Here is a 16,012-nt window from a genome sequence, read left to right as displayed (position 1 = left end):
GTACTCTGCTAATTTAACTTGCAGTCAGAGGAATATAACTAGCCCAACAACTGCAGCAACCACAGTGAAGGTGCATGAGCCTTCACTTCAAGGTGTACTATCCTCACATCTTATAAAATCAGCTGGTAATGACATTTGTTTCAAAACTTCTGGCTTTTCCTACCTTAAAAAGAAACTTGCATTTTCTGTAAAATAGCATTTTAGTGAATAGAATGCAGAAATGTATAGCACAAGCCTGCTTCAGCTTGTCCTCAATGTCCTTTTATTACCCTAAAGCTGAACATGAGCTATGAGAGACATCATGAAAGAGGGCTTCTGGGCTAATTTCCAGAGCCCTCCCTCTTCCACAAAAAGTTCTTTAAGGGGGGACACGGGTCTTTGGGACCAAAAAATGACCAAAAAACCGATTTTCTGAAAATGGCATTTTTGGAATCTGTGGCTATTAATCTACAAGTTCACCAATTTTCTTCTTCCAGAAGTCAGTATTTTCAGCATAATAACGAATTGAAATCATCGCGCGGGCTGAATTTGCGCAGCAGCAGACGATAAAACGGCACATTTTTCGTTGCGCGCAACTGCCGTTCCGGCGGACCGATCTCGGCCATGTTAGGCTCATTTGAAAGAGCGCTTTCTGGGTTTCAATTTCCCGCCGCTAGCGCTTGTCTGCCCTCAATGGCTACTGAGAAAAATAACCACAAAGAAAAACGAAAACGCGGCGTCTGATTCGCTGCTGAGCGCACGTGACTGCAACTGAGCCATCCGATTGGCTGATTCTATCGCACGTCGTCTGCATGCGGCGGGCCAGCAGCCGTTGAAAGCGTCCGAGACGCCATTTTGTTCTGAGTCGAGACCGAGGCGAGACGATGCCCCTCAGTAAATTCCGCTCGCGCCACAAATTCGGCAAAAAGAAGAAGAGTGCGCGCGGCGACAACTTTCGGAACCGTCCTGCGGCACCCGAAAACTCCGAGGATGTGCAGGAGCCAGCGGCAAGTCAAGAAGTCCCCGCGGACGAAATAGGCCTAGCGAGCTCGGCGGCGCCTACGCCCAGCGGACGCGTCCGCCACGCCACGACGATGCTGCAGCCTTCGGACTTGATTGAAAAGAAAAGAAAAGCCGAAGGAATGCTGCAGGAGCTGGGTTCAACCGCAGCGACGAAGAGGAAAGCGGATTTCATCGCCACTTCTGACGCCCGTCTTCTTGACGCGGCCGGCGGTTGCCGTGCGGACGATACGACGTTCACTGTTGTGAGTTTGGAGTCGCTGAACGAACTGTTGTCTGCTGTAAGTGCAAAGTGTGTGGCGGGGATGTCCATATTTCAAAAGGAAATCGTGAATATGGTCTAGCCGTTAAACTCTCTCTCGCGTGCGTGATTTGCGGGGACATTTCATCGGCATGGAGTTCGCCGCGCGTGCAAGGCAGCCAGAAGATAAATCCGTTTGCCGTGAATATCCTTGCTGCACGCGCGATGCAAAGTACTGGACATAGGCAAACGGCGCTGAATGATGTGTTTGCGGCGATGAACATATCTCATCGTGGCCTACACACGAAAACGTGGCAGGACTACGTAAAGATTAAGCTGACGCCCGCAGCAACACGCGCAGCCGAAGGAGTGTTGAAAGACAGCGCCCGTTCTGTTCGGCAACTTTATAACGAGTTGAACCTTGACAACCCCGGGAACATTTCTGTCTCTTTCGATGGTTCATGGATGACCCGGGGTCATTCATCCCACATCGGTGTCGGCGCCGTAGTAGAACTTTTTACTGGACTGGTACTCGACTATGTAGTTTTCAGTAACTTTTGTGCTGGGTGTGAGCGTGGGCCTAAAGAAGGTGACCCGTCCTATGAGGCGTGGAAAGAAAGCCACTTGTGCCAAAAGAACACGGACAAAAAGTCCGGTGAAATGGAAGTTCAGGCCGGACTTGTTTTGTTTGAAAGGTCACTGGAGAAACATGGCCTTAGGTACACGACCATGCTCTCAGACGGCGATAGCCGCACATTTCTTGCATTGCAAGAATCAGCTGTGTACGGCTACATCGAAATCAGCAAAGAAGATTGCACAAACCATGTGCAGAAGCGGATGGGAACGGCCCTACGCAATGCAATTGCCAAGCATAAAAGTGATGCAAAAGAGAGCTTGAGTGGCAAAGGAAAGCTGACAGGCGACCTTGTCACCAAGTTGACATCGTATTACAGCTGGGCCCTGAAGTCCCATGCTGGAGATGTTGGGGCAATGCATAAGGCAGTGATGGCTACCTATCATCACGTAACCTCCAATGATACCGTGTCAAATCACACCCTCTGCCCGACAGGCGCAAACTCGTGGTGCTGCCAGAATGCTGCTGCAGCCAAGGGAGAGCCTGCTCCCAAGCACAGATACAGTTTGCCACCACATGTGTGCAAAGCACTTTTGCCTATTTATGAGCGTTTGGCAGACCCAAAGCTGCTGGAGCGGTGCCAGCAGGGAAAAACCCAGAACAGTAATGAAAGCTTGCACTCCCTAATATGGTCACTCGCACCAAAGGAGCGCCATGCGTCACTGTTCTCCGTTCAAGCAGCTGTTGCGGAGGCTGTTGTCCGCTTCAATGCAGGAAACCTACAAGCATGCTCAAAAATACTGAGTGAGCTAAATATGAACCCTGGCGTCCAGAATATCAGGAGGATGGCTGAGAAGGACAGGCGCCGAACAGCCGAATCAGTACGCAAGCGTGCCTCTGCGGAAAACATGCATCGGGCACTGAAAAAGCGGCATTCTAGTCAGCCCAAGCAGTCAGATTACATGCCTGGTGCATATTAGCTGTCTGCAAGTGTAAATATGTATATATCTTTTTGAAATTTTGAATAAATTGTGCCTAGTTTGTTTTTTCCCATTTTCTCAAAACTCAAATTTTGGACACTTGGCTGGTTTAGTTCGTCGATATCTCTGCATCTAGGACAGATAGAGATGTAATTCCTTTTTCTAAATAAAGCTGAAGGTGCAGTGAATGCAATGATCGAAGCAGAATTCTTTATTCAAGCTTCAAAAATTTTTTATTTTGCCAAGTTAATTGAAGCATGATAGGCACGTCTTGAAGGACAACTTTCAAAGTGCAGCAAAATTGCTAATAAGGGTAAAATGGAAAAACTGCTTTGATCATTGCACTCTTTGGTCATTGTACTGTACCGCCATGCATTAAAAATGATGTCTTATAGAGGCATTTTTTTTGCGCGGAAGTACTAATTAAATGGATAATTAATACTATTATCTCGGGAATTAACTGACATAGAGAAAAACAAATTACATTTTTGAAATCAGCATAAAAATTTGAACAAGAGGGTGTGATTTTATCAGGATTGGCTTTAAAATAATGAAAATAGCTCTAAGACCAGTGTCCCCCCTTAAACTGTGCACTGGCACTGCCCAACATGTAGGCAAATTTGCATTTTGCCTGTATCGACAGGCCCCAGGCACCATTCCATTCCATATTTTCAGGCTCAGCAGCCAAATGCCATAGCCAGTAAGCAACGGCAGCAATCAAAGAAAACACTGAAGAAACCTGAACCTCAAAATAAACATAAGGAGCCACACATGCAATAGTAGGTTAGGCAGATAAGAAACTACACATGCTGAAAAATGTCTTCAGCACTTACATCAATGTCCTACTTGCCCATCATAGCACTGTGAGATTCTGGCAAAGGGTATTGTAGAGCTTGAAGAAGCCATTGCTTTGAAGCCACATGGAGCTTGCTGTAAGGTAAAAAGTACCATGAACCAACAAATTAAAGCGTAATATAGTGCAAGACCTACATGCAGAGGCTTTGTGAGCAAGAAATAAAGGCATAGAATAGGAACACCACAATACTTTTTTTTTTTTCTTGAAATGATGCGTGGCATGCTGGTGTAAGTCACTGTATGAATTCGCCTCTGCCTGCTAAGTAATCCTAGATTAATATTTTTTGGATTCAAACTTTCACTTTAGGATTGAATTCGTTGAAGGGCGACTGCCTATAAAGCCAGAGAAGAAACAATGTTGACATCACCCGAGACATACCAACACTGAAATAAATCCTTTCACTCCATCTCGTCGCCAGCCTGGCAAAAGAACAGGTCAGGCATCACAGTGCCCCTAGTTACAAATAAAGCATTTACTTGATTTTAACTGCAAGTACATTTTAACATCAACCTATCCATAATCCACTAATGCCCACTAGGCCCAAGATCAGACAAGCTCTCCCGTTATGCTTTATATCGAGTGAGCCTCTTAATTTGTAGTGCAGGGCCTTAATACATGCCTGTAACTACAATACTACTTTTCTAAGAGATGTGGAACTTCATTAGAATTCATTTTATGACCTAAGTAGCAGAAATTGTATTTTATCTTGAAACAAGCAGCCCGAAAAAACAAGGCTGTGAAAGGAGACAAGACAGGCGCTAACTTGCAACATATAAAGGAGTTAAGCAACAATGCAAAACACTCAATCACTTATAAGCAGAAAGCAAAACATGAGTCACTAAAATTTAAGAGCACTTCCCTAATCTAGATATCCCAACTCACTGCATGTTAACACGATGGACGGCTCACTAGAACATTCATTACCTAGTCGTGAAATGCCTTCAGCTTCAATGATTTTCCAGCTGATTTGAAATGGATGACAGCCAGAATGTGTGCAGCTGAAAGAAACTGAAAGCAACCAGTGCATTCTTTACAATGCACAGCCAAGTTGGTACCTCTACCTATATCTACATAAATGGAACCGTTCGGATATTTTAGTGATTGATGTTTTGCTGTCTGCTTATCAGTGACTGAGCAGTTTGCGGCGTTGCTTGGCTTTATATATTTCATGTTTGCATCAATAAAATTTAGTTGCGAGTTATTGCCTGCTTGCCTCCTTTCACATCCTTGTTTTTTCGTGCTGCAACTTTCAAGATGATGCCTTACCAACCCATGCAAATTGCCATCCTTCTCAAAGTATGTTAGTCAAAGAAATTTACTTCATTTGGTACTGACCAACACACATGACCAGGTTTGATGCAACTTAAAGGCGATCAAACAGAGCATCATCATAAAGCATGAAAGTTGGCTCAGAAATGCACCTCTCCATGCCAGTGTAGCTTGCACAGACATGAATTTCTGTGGTAAACAAAACACTGGGCTGCTGCAAGGGTGGTACAGCAGAAGCAGAGGGTGCTCCGACAGTAAGAGGAAATATGGCATTGAATCTTGCTATACACGGAGACATGTTGTGGGCTATGCAGCCAAGGTACGAAAGGAAAGGAGACAAGTTTTAGTCTCTTTGCCGAGGAGAGTGGTTTGCTCACTATTTGGGCTAGGCATGTGCAGGCTTGAAGTGAAGGGAGAAAGTTGGAGAGTTAATGCAAGGTCACTAGCGCTGAAGTAACCCACTCTACATGGCAAGGGAAGAGAGGTATGTTGCCTTCACTTTCTTGCCTAGCTTCAGCTGCATAGCCAGACATTTAACCCTGAGTATAGTGATGTGCTACCGTGTAGAATTGAACATTGAAAGTAGCACAGGAGTACAGCACCATTATTCTATCCATGATAAACAGGTAATACAGGTAAAGAGCATGCTGCGCTCCAAGGTTGCTGACGGCGTATTTACTTATCTTACATTAAAAAAAAAAAGTTAGTGACCCATAAATATGATACTTCTGCTATTATGAGAACTCCACAGCTATGTAAATTGCATGAAGAAAGTGAACCTATGGATAGCTTGCACTGACGACTCACTAGGCACCCACTGGTGAACCAAAAGTAGAGCAAAAATCTGTCTAATTTGCATTCACCATCTTCATCATGAAGGTATTGCAGACACTAAGCACAGTTCACCATCATAGCACTTATGATATCATCCAAGCCATCTATAAAAGCTACCCAGATTATCCCATGAACATTTCAGTAGAGATATGACTTTCCAAGGGTCATATTATGACACTGACCAAATTCTCATGAAAAAAAAAATTATGACCAAATCAGCACCTTTCTCGGAGTTCAGTGCATGGGCATGAGATATGCTTTTACACTTCTTTTCGTCAACTGCTACTGTTTCAGGAAAAGGGGTCATCAAACTAAGTAACCTGAGTAGAGTTGCAAACAACGAAATTTAGGAGTGTGGTGAGGGGCAGACTTTGTGGCATTGCGAAGGTACTCTACTAATGCTAACAGTAGGCAGCCTTGATTTGATCATGGGGTTCAACATGGCAAAGAAACTTTGACTTCGAGGGTCAGCCATTGTAGATAGCTCTGGATAATTTCGACCATCTACGCTTCTTCAATGTGCACTGACACTATAAAGCACATGGGCACCTAGCATTTTTCCACCATCGAAATGCAACCACCCCAGCTAAGACCGAGCCCGCGTCACCCAGCTCACTAGTCAAATGTCCTAAACGCTGAAGCTGCCACAGTAGGGTGTAAGCAGCCTTGAGGCAGGGTTACATTTGCAGGCATGTTTTGTACAAGTCAAGCTTACATAAGCTAGGTATGGCCAAGCTGTGGCTTATGAGTAGCATGAGGCTCCTTGCAAAGTCCAGGTACAGTTCACGACTGCTTGGCACCTGTCCACCTCTCACCATTCACAGTATTTCTGCATCTACAGCCAGCTTTTTTTTTTTTTTTTTTTAGGAAAAAACAAAACAAAAATACAGCCAGCTTCTCTGTTCTTTCCCCTTTAAGTTCCAAACCACCTTTTGTTTAGTATTCTTTTGAACAATGAAACAATGTGCCACCCTATGGACACATATCTAACAGAGCTGCTCACGACTGTAAACATGCTCATTCGAGAACTTCAATCTGCTTGCTTTACAAATGGGGCAGTAGAGGCATATTAACAGTCGTGGCATGAGTTCTTCACTCTGACCACCTGCTTTGTTAAAAAAAAAAAAAAAAGTCATTATCGTCATTTACTTTGCTCTTTGTAAAATTGTGCCTTTTTAGTCGAGAGTTCTCATTAAAGGTATGGCAGCTGTTGCTGTAGGCCCATAGTTAACGAGCTGTCTGACATATGCCCGCACTGTACTCGCTCATACATGGAGCTGAGCCTTAGCAACCTTCGTGGTGATGCAAAGAGATGTTTGCCCATGCTAACATCTTGGCATTTCCATAATGGCGCAGATCAGTGTCTCCACTCCCACTTGTGCTGTGAGCATTCCTGTCACTAGCACATATTGAAACCAAAAGCGATGGCAGCAGGCAATGTGACATATGCCAGCAGAGAGATGTTCACTTGCTTTTCCTCCACACATAGTGAATTACAATCCCAGAACTTAAGTGGATTGCCCGCTCCACAACAGAGCACCTGCATCCAGAACAGATTGTGTCCCGACTGTGTTTGGAACTCATGCTAGCGCAAGTAGGTAGTGCCCATGGACTGACAGAGGAATTGCCAGTCATTCTGTGCGCTAGCCTGTGCTTCCTGTACACATGCCGTCTGTTTTAAACCTAATAGGTCTGCATTTCTCCTGCTACTTCTTAGAATGGTGTTGACCTCAACAGTTTATGCCATTCTTTCAGATAGTCGAGTGCGGGCAAGCACGGTAAGATTTCTTTAGCACTATTCTCAAATAAAACAAAGGCTCAGATCACTGTTTTCACTGTTTCAGAGTTGAGGAATGGCTTCGAGTTCACAAATAGCACACAAAGATTGTTTCTGCACGTAGTTTTCCAGTCGCACTCTGAGCTGAGGTCTTTAAAAAAGATTATTGCAGAATACTGCTGCTCTCAGACTTGCTGTCCTCAAAAGTGAGCACTAGTTCATGACAGCAATTTGCATTCGTAGCAGCGGCAAGTACCAATAGTCCATTATTGCAGAGGGCACAGCCAGCGCAGCAGAGACAATCTACTGGAAATGGTAGGTGCAGCTGAACACATACTCAAGTAAATTTCCAGCCGGTCCTGTTGATTTCGGCAGAGCAATCCAGACTGCTCCATGGAGCGATCTTGGCTCAGGAATCGCTCCTCATCTGCATTTGGAAGATGAAACCTGCGTTCCGGATCTGCATTTGGAATACAGTTGGTCCAAAATGAGCAGAAAAGAATGTTCTGTAAGTGACCACAGTCTGTTATTGGAATTCACCATTAACAGAGTTTTACTATCTACCACCTCGATCTGCTCATAATTTAAGTAGCATTATAAAAGTCTGTGATCCTGCAGGGACCTCCGATCTCACACAAAGGATTCAGTGACGTAGCAGGCACAACACACATCAAGAGGTGCCAGATAGTGTAACTTGTAAGAAATGTTATGCTAACTCTTCGTTACTTGCTAGCAGAGCAAACAGTATGTCCGTCATCAAACCTTCTTTTAAACCCTACTTCATGGCAATGGAAAAAGGCATTTCGAGTCCACTTGAGGTCTAGCTTAGTACAGTAGCGATGAACAAGCCCCTGAGCCTGCCATGTGCCAAGGCGTAAATGCGCTTCACTGTATTGCACGAGTCAACAACCGGAAGGCTGGAAGCTTGAACAATCTGTTTCCAGAAAATGGTGACGTTGTTTGGGCAGTTAGGTTGGAATAATAAGCAAGCACTCCTTCATCTACTGGATTTCCTCTCAAAGGTATGTATGCCCAGCAAACAATGTCTGCAACTTAATCCAGGAGTAAAATCACAGCATGTTCTGAGGACTTCGATCATAACATTGAGTTTTTGATTTATTTATTTATTGTTTTATTTATTGCACTTTGTAGCAAAAAATACAATTTTTGCCGTGGGACCGAGGCTAAAGGTGACGTACAAGTCACCTGACGGGGCCTTCGGCACCACAATGACATGTGCAACACAACGCAGCAGGCACAGAGCAGCACAAAATAGTAGTCAGTCATATGTGAGAATGTAATACAAACACAAACCAGGGGCAAAATACATAAAATTCAATCTAACATACATCAAGGTAACAGTGTCAACAGTAATTGGTATTACACAACGGAAATAGGAAACAAATAATCACGTATGTTCCAAAAAGTACATCTTAATTTTTTTTTTGAATGTTAACAAGGAGGATGATTCTTCAAGTAGACAAAATATGTCAGGATAGCAGTTCAAGAGGTTAGGGATTTGCCAGTGAATTAACTGCACACCATACCCGGTCCTTATGCGAGGTTTTATAAAGTTCACATTTCTAAGGACGTAATGTGGATCAGTGTTGATAAACATAGTTAAAAACGCATTACTGTCAGTTTTGTATTGTCGGTATATAAATTCGGATAGTCGTTTATAGAGGGCTGTAATACTTAATATATTACTTAGTTTAAAGTATGCAGACGCAGAATCATATCTAGACAGGTTGTGAATAAACCGAAGGCCTTTCTTTTGCAAAATATAAATCTTTTCCATGTTGGTTTTTGTACCCACTCCCCATACCAACAGGCAGTACTGAACACGAGACTGGACAGTGGAAAAATATAGTTGCTTCCTCAAGTGCATTGGCAGAAGCGGGCGAAATTTATTCAGTATACCTATGTATCGGGCTGTTTTGCTGGATACAAAGTCTACATGATAAGACCAGCGGAGGTTTTCGTGAAATAGAACACCTAAATACTTATGCACTAAAACACGTTCTAAGGAGACAGATTGGAACGAAAGTGTGATATTTTTATTTATTGGTTTATTGACAGCGGAAAAAAGTATATATTTTGTTTTATTAACATTTAACATCAGCTGGTTTGCACAAAGCCAACTCGACAGATCTTCAAGCCATTTGTTAGCTGCAGACACTAGGGAGGGTAAGCTTGGCGAGGAAAAAAAGGCGCTCGTGTCATCGGCATAGAGCAAGATATTGGAAGTTCCAGGGATAGCAATTATATCATTTATATATAAAAGAAATAATAGAGGGCCTAGGATGGAACCTTGAGGAACACCGTATTTTATGAATTCAGGATCCGAGGCAAAATCATTTATAACGACAAATTGAGAACGGTTTGACAAGTAGCTTTGGAGCAGTTGAAGTGCGACACCTCTTATTCCGTAGTGTGGCAGTTTTTCAAAAAGTATTTCATGCTTAATTGAGTCGAAAGCTTTGTTGAAATCCAAAAAAATTCCTATAGTACACAACTGCATGTCTATATTATGTGCTATCTTATCTTTAATGAATAATAGAGCAGATTCAGTTGACTTACCTCTCCGGAAACCATACTGGGCTGCAGAGAGCAAGGCATTTTCAGTCAAGTGCTTAGTTAGCCTTAGATTAATTACTTTTTCTACTATCTTGGAAGACAGTGGGAGGACTGATATTGGGCGATAGTTACTGATACAATCGACGGCACCCCCTTTGTGTAGAACTATGACTTTAGCCATTTTCATTTTATCTGGAAATATTCCTGTAGATAACACCTGATTAGTTAAGTGGCATAACACTTCAGATAGAATATCAGAAACCGCTTTGATTGGTGCTGCCATAATACCATCGAAACCACATGAACTGTTATTTTTAAGGTCATTAACTAGGTCGACAATTTCGGTTTCTGTGACTGGATAAAGAAACATGGACTTAGGTTGCACTGAATATACTTATCGAAATCGTAAGAACCAGAAGTAGTAAAAGATCCAAAAGTTAAAAAATGTCTATTGAACACATTACTGAGAGCCACACCACCGTACATTTGGTTATCAATCTTTAATTCAGCAGGTAAAACTGTATGGTGTTTGCCAAGTAAGCTTTTTACAATGCGCCATGTCTTTTGAGGATCATAATAAATGTCAGCAAATTTGTTGGCATAGTAGTGGATACGTGCTTTCTTTATATCGTTACCTAACTTGTTACGGATCTTTTTGTATTCCTGAAATAATAATTTCTCTCTGCATGATAGGAACTTATGGAAGAGAGCATTTCGCGCTTTTATTCTTATCACTAAGTCACGTGTAACCCAAGGTTTCCTAGCCCTTTTGCTCTTTTTTATTGTGACGGTAGGGAATGCAATATTATACAATTCAATTATTTTTTCGAGGAATCGTTCGTATAAGTCATTGGGGTTTAGGATTGATAGAAGTTCGTGCCAATCAACAGCGGCTACAGGAGATCGGAATTGTTCAATGTTGACATTTGTTATCTTTCGTGTAGTGTGTGTTCTGTCTGTGCAACAAGAATCTTTAGACCGCCCTCTTGGTATAAAGCAGAAAAGGGACAAATGATCACTGACGTCGCTAGCAAGGACACCAGACATCGTGTTATCGGGTACGCAGCTTAATAAACAAAGGTCTATTAGGATTCAGTATTATCAGTGACGCGGGTAGGGGTATTGATAACATTGCTGAAGCCATAAGAAGACAAGGTGTCTACGAAAGTGTTAGATACATGGGAGCGTCGAAGCAGATTGATATTAAAATCACCCATAATGATAATAGGAAGTCCTAATACAGAGAGTTTATCTAACATAAATTCAAGAATACGAAAGAACTCTTCGCTAGAGCTTGACGGTGGTCTGTAAATAACGCCATACATGAATGCCCTGGTTTTGACAAAAAGTGATTCAATGTTCTGGTTCAAAACAGTATAGTCAGATACGACTTCATAGGAAAGGCTTTGCTTAATGTATACTGCAACACCACCGCCTATTTTATCTTTTCTGCATAAAGCTTCACATTTATAACCTTCAAAATGTACTATATCATCATAATTCCTGAACCAGGTTTCTGAAAAGCCCAAAACATCAAACTCGTGCTCTAAATAAGACAAAAAACTGCTAACTTCTTCATCTTTGTTACGCAAACTCTGCGCATTCAGGTGATAAAAGGAAAAGTACTTCGCCTGCTTATTGTTTAATAAAGGAATGCTACGAAAAGATTCTATGTTATGATAAACACAACCAGATTCGAGACCTGCCATTCTTGTGAAGAACGGGCAGCAGCAGAAAATGCTTGCCCCTTATCATTACAGTTTTTCCAGATCATGCTCGTCGTAGATCCTAAGAACTTTATCGCCTTCTGCCTTTCGAGCAAAGATGCGTCCGTCGTTCTGCCACACAAAAGCATAGTTAAGTTCGGTTCCTTTCGAGCGGGCTAGCCAGAGTAACCGTTTGTTTTCCGGAGTTAAGTTGTCAAGAAGCTTCACGTCTGAGTCTTTTTCCCTGAGAAGAGTACGGCATTCCATCCATTTCTGCTTTAGGGATACCTGACGAAATCGAGCAATGATGACTGGTTCCTTACCAGACTTTGGTGGCAAGCGATGTAAAGCTTAAAGATCCGAGTCTTTTAGCGATGGGAGTTGTAGCGAAGCCGCTAAGCTATTCATTTGCTCAAGAAGGTTTTCATGCTGTTCTTGAACAACACCATGCACTTCCATGTTCAGTCTGCGGTTGTATTGCTCCAGTTCATTCATCTGAAGCCTTATTTGTCTGGTCACAGGGGATTTTCCAGTTTCAATGTTTTCTACCCTTTTCTTAAGGGCAGTCATGTCATTCTTTTGTTTCTCAAGACTTTCTAGCACAGTGTCATACTGGTCGGAAACGAGTTTAATTGAACTTTCAATACCGTCAACTTTAGCAACGAGTTCACTGAGTGCGTCAACCTTGGCAACGAGGGGAAGAAGCAAAGAAAATTTGTCATTCAGGTCCCTTAGCAGGCGTTCAACATTTGCATTCTCAGCTGTTGAAGGAGTACCCCCACTTTTCTTTATTGCTGACTCACAAGTTGCGCATTTCCAGGTTGACCTAAAAGAGTCACCTTTGTTACGAAAGCTCGACGCAGACACACCGGAACATTTTCCAAGGTGATAAGAATAGTTACAAGCGGAGCATACTAAAATCATTTCATCATCAGTCACATCCTCATGGCAGGACAAACACTGCGACATGTTCGCAAAATGCGGATTCTCTGAAGAAACGGCAGGAGATATAAAAACAATAAAAAATAAAAAAGGACAAAACAACGACAGCAGCAGCGGCAGCAACAGCGGTTACCCAAAAGACGTTTAAAAAAAGATATACTAAAGCCACCAACCTGCAAGAATATTGCGTGGTAGTTAGAGCAGATCACCGGAGCAGGTTACCGCGTGCTGCCTGCCACCGCTGCTGTGTGCAAATGTCAGCGCAGCCGGTGGATCCCGCCTTTTAAGCAACGCCAGGGCACTTCGATGTTCCGGAAGTCAACAGTCGTGTAGCCAAGCAAGTAGTCCTTATCAGGGGAATGATGGGAAATCAAGTTGATCCAGATCGGCGGAGACGAGAGCAAGGTAGGCGTTTTCTGCAAGAATATTGCGTGGTAGTTAGAGCAGATCACCGGAGCAGGTTACCGCGTGCTGCCTGCCACCGCTGCTGTGTGCAATCATTCCAGTCACCTCAACATCAAATCCAAGACATATGTGGCAGCTTATGGAACATTCGCATATACAAAACACACCGAGAAATGCAAGCCAGTCAGTCTAAAGGCAGCCTATCATCCTCATATTGTCCATAGCATTCCTAGTGCCACCAAGTTTGCTTCCCTACTACCCTCTGAACATGCAATGTTCCACCCCAACTCGGGTTACACACAAGCAGTGCACCAAGAAAGGCAAAAGTTCATCCCTAGCTCCCACTACGTCAACTCGGAAGAATGTGCAGAGTCGGACCAGATATATAAATTTTCACAAGAGAATTCAGTCAAGTGCCATCTTTCCATCTTTCAACTTTACTTGCTCTCTAGCAGATCTAGCTGGGATTCATTTTGCACTCAAAGCTCAAGTTATGTTTCAACAACTTCAACATATTTATCAGGACTGCAGTGCAACTGCCTCTATTATCCAACCTTTTTTTTTTTTTTTTTTGCTGAAGTTGACATGGTGAGTGAGCAGTCTAGTTATACAATAATCTTTTCCAGTTTTAACAGCCAATTAAAGAAATAATTTTTGTGAGCTTTCCTTTTTGCAAGCCAGTGAAGAAAATGTGGGATTATAGCTATCTGCACACTTCCATTAAATGATCTCAACACTGACATGATCAAGTGATATCTAGGAAGATATTGGCACCAGCGCAGCAAGCACTCTGCTGCTTGTGCATCATGACGGGCCAATGCTATCGAACTGCCAAACCTTTTATCATGTCAAAACACGCTCACCCGATCAATTATGAATTGTGAAAGGCTACGCACTCAAAAGTGGAAACACATCCATTCAAAAAGTAAAAAGAAGTAAATTGCAGAATGTAACGTGACTGTTCAAACCATGTATGGAAGTGCATGCGGCCACCAAACGATTCATAAATGTGGTAGCCATTCATGAGCTAGATCCAGACACACCACCACTTGTTGTTGCGACTAAAGGAAGAAGATAACGAAAATGCATGGGCCTACTAGTGGCTCTGTAGCTGAGCCACCTCCACTGCCTCGTGCGGACAGAAGAGAAAATAGAGAAGAAAAAAGTGGGAGAGAGAGGCACGTCGCGACAGCCGTCGTCCACCACTGAAACGGTAGTAGGTACAAAGACTGCCTACAACAGATAGAAATCCAGTGGCAGGCTAGCCCCCGCCGCAAGCTGCGGTGACCTACCAATCCCAGCACCGTAGGGCCAGGAGCAGCCACCCCCCGAAACCACTTCCTTATCAACATCTACAGTTGTTTCTACAAAACATGCATAAATTTAAACAAAAACACCACACTGGAATGATACCTTGAGCAAAGGTTTGTTTTGCTTGGAATCCTGCATGCACTCCTCAATTTAAAACCTACATGAATTTCATACACCGAGTACAAAAAAACCTGCACACATTTTGATTCACATTTCATATCAGGGAAGATGTCGATGGGGCATCTCAGCACAATTAGTTCAGATTTTTTTGCTTCATTTGTAGATAAAACACAAGAAAATCAATACTATTGGTACTGTTGAATGCATAATTAACTTTACACCTTACTGCTATTTTTGGACTGAAGGCCTGAGTTTGGTGTCTCATTTATATGCACTTTGTAGTTTTTGTGGATTACTTCAGTCAAAACAAATTATGCAAAAGAAAATGTGAAGCCAATACAGGTGAAAAAATTCAAAATAGCTAAAAAATCTTTTTTTTTTTTTTACCTTCTACTTGCACCCAAGGCTCGACAATGGTGCTTTAAGTACGATTACAGCTGAATCATACTGCCGTCGGGTGTTCGCCGGCTCCTTATCCCATAATCCGCAATATTTATAGAACATTTGAATAATGAGCTAGCCCTGTCGTAACGCAGGTAGGTTTTACCGCTTATTCAGTCCGTGTAAATTCAATGCACAAGCGCCGGAGCTACAACTGCAGCACAACGTAAGGACCGGGTCGAGGCACTTACGAAGTTGCCCATACTAAATTCTTGCCGAAGGCTGAATCGCAGTACGGCACCGGCATCATGCACCCCGCAATAAGCTTACGAATGATGATTTGTACGGCATATTCTACACCAATCGTGCAGCCCATGACACTCTCTTTTCCAAGACACTGCAAACGCATTACACCCCCCCCCCCCCCCCCCCCTTACTTTGTCAAAACCAAACAACCGTTTGTTATGAACGCGTCTTGTTGTTTACGAACTAACAAACTAGCATTGTGTTGGCATGCATGACCAGTTCTGCGCTGTTTTCAGAAGAATGTGCAGGACAGAAGGAAATTTACTTACATCTGAGATGCCAAACGTGTCCCGGGTGGTGACCGCCCTCCAATAGTCCCGCCGTCAGCGTAGTGTTTCCAGTGAAAGCGCACAAAGGAAGACGCACTATCTGTTGGGCACGCCGGCACACCTTTTGCACAGGTTTACACAGAACCTGACGACGCTTCTGCACATCGCACGAGCTATTTTGCTGCGCTCTGTGCCTCGCAAATCTCGAGGGCATGACGCCGCCAGCAGCACAAAAGAAAGCGCGACGCCGCCACCAATGGCTATGACTAGCACTACAGCTTCGGCTGCTTCGGCTGATTTCGACTTGTTTCGGTTTCGGAAGTTGCCGACTTCAACGGCTTTGCTGTTCGCCTAACTAGCAGCGGCAAGCACGATGTCGTCTACGCGCTAACGCTACATGTTTGTCGTGTATGCGCGCCTGTAGTTTGCGCATTCAGAAATGTGGCGGTGCTAGCGAAAGCTAGC

General features: G+C 43.3%; 1 long non-coding RNA gene across 2 annotated transcripts in view; it reads right to left on the bottom strand.

The window, feature by feature from the left end:
• Positions 1-15,800, bottom strand: part of LOC146182823 (uncharacterized) — a 33,842-nt gene extending 18,042 nt beyond the window's left edge. The window contains exons 1-4 of one of the 2 annotated variants that reach the window (XR_014708666.1): positions 15,548-15,800; positions 12,929-13,171; positions 7,868-7,990; positions 3,628-3,724 (exon numbers count right to left, since the gene is read on the bottom strand). This is a non-coding gene — a long non-coding RNA (uncharacterized LOC146182823). The remainder of the gene's footprint in view (positions 1-3,627; positions 3,725-7,867; positions 7,991-12,928; positions 13,172-15,547) is intronic. The other variant, XR_014708667.1, reaches the window with a different exon arrangement.
• Positions 15,801-16,012: the final 212 nt, after the last annotated feature.

Source organism: Amblyomma maculatum, chromosome 7, assembly GCF_055883805.1.
Source record: "Amblyomma maculatum isolate TAMU_Amacu chromosome 7, ASM5588380v1, whole genome shotgun sequence".
Lineage (NCBI taxonomy): Eukaryota > Metazoa > Arthropoda > Arachnida > Ixodida > Ixodidae > Amblyomma > Amblyomma maculatum.
This window is presented reverse-complemented; position numbering and strand designations above follow the sequence as displayed.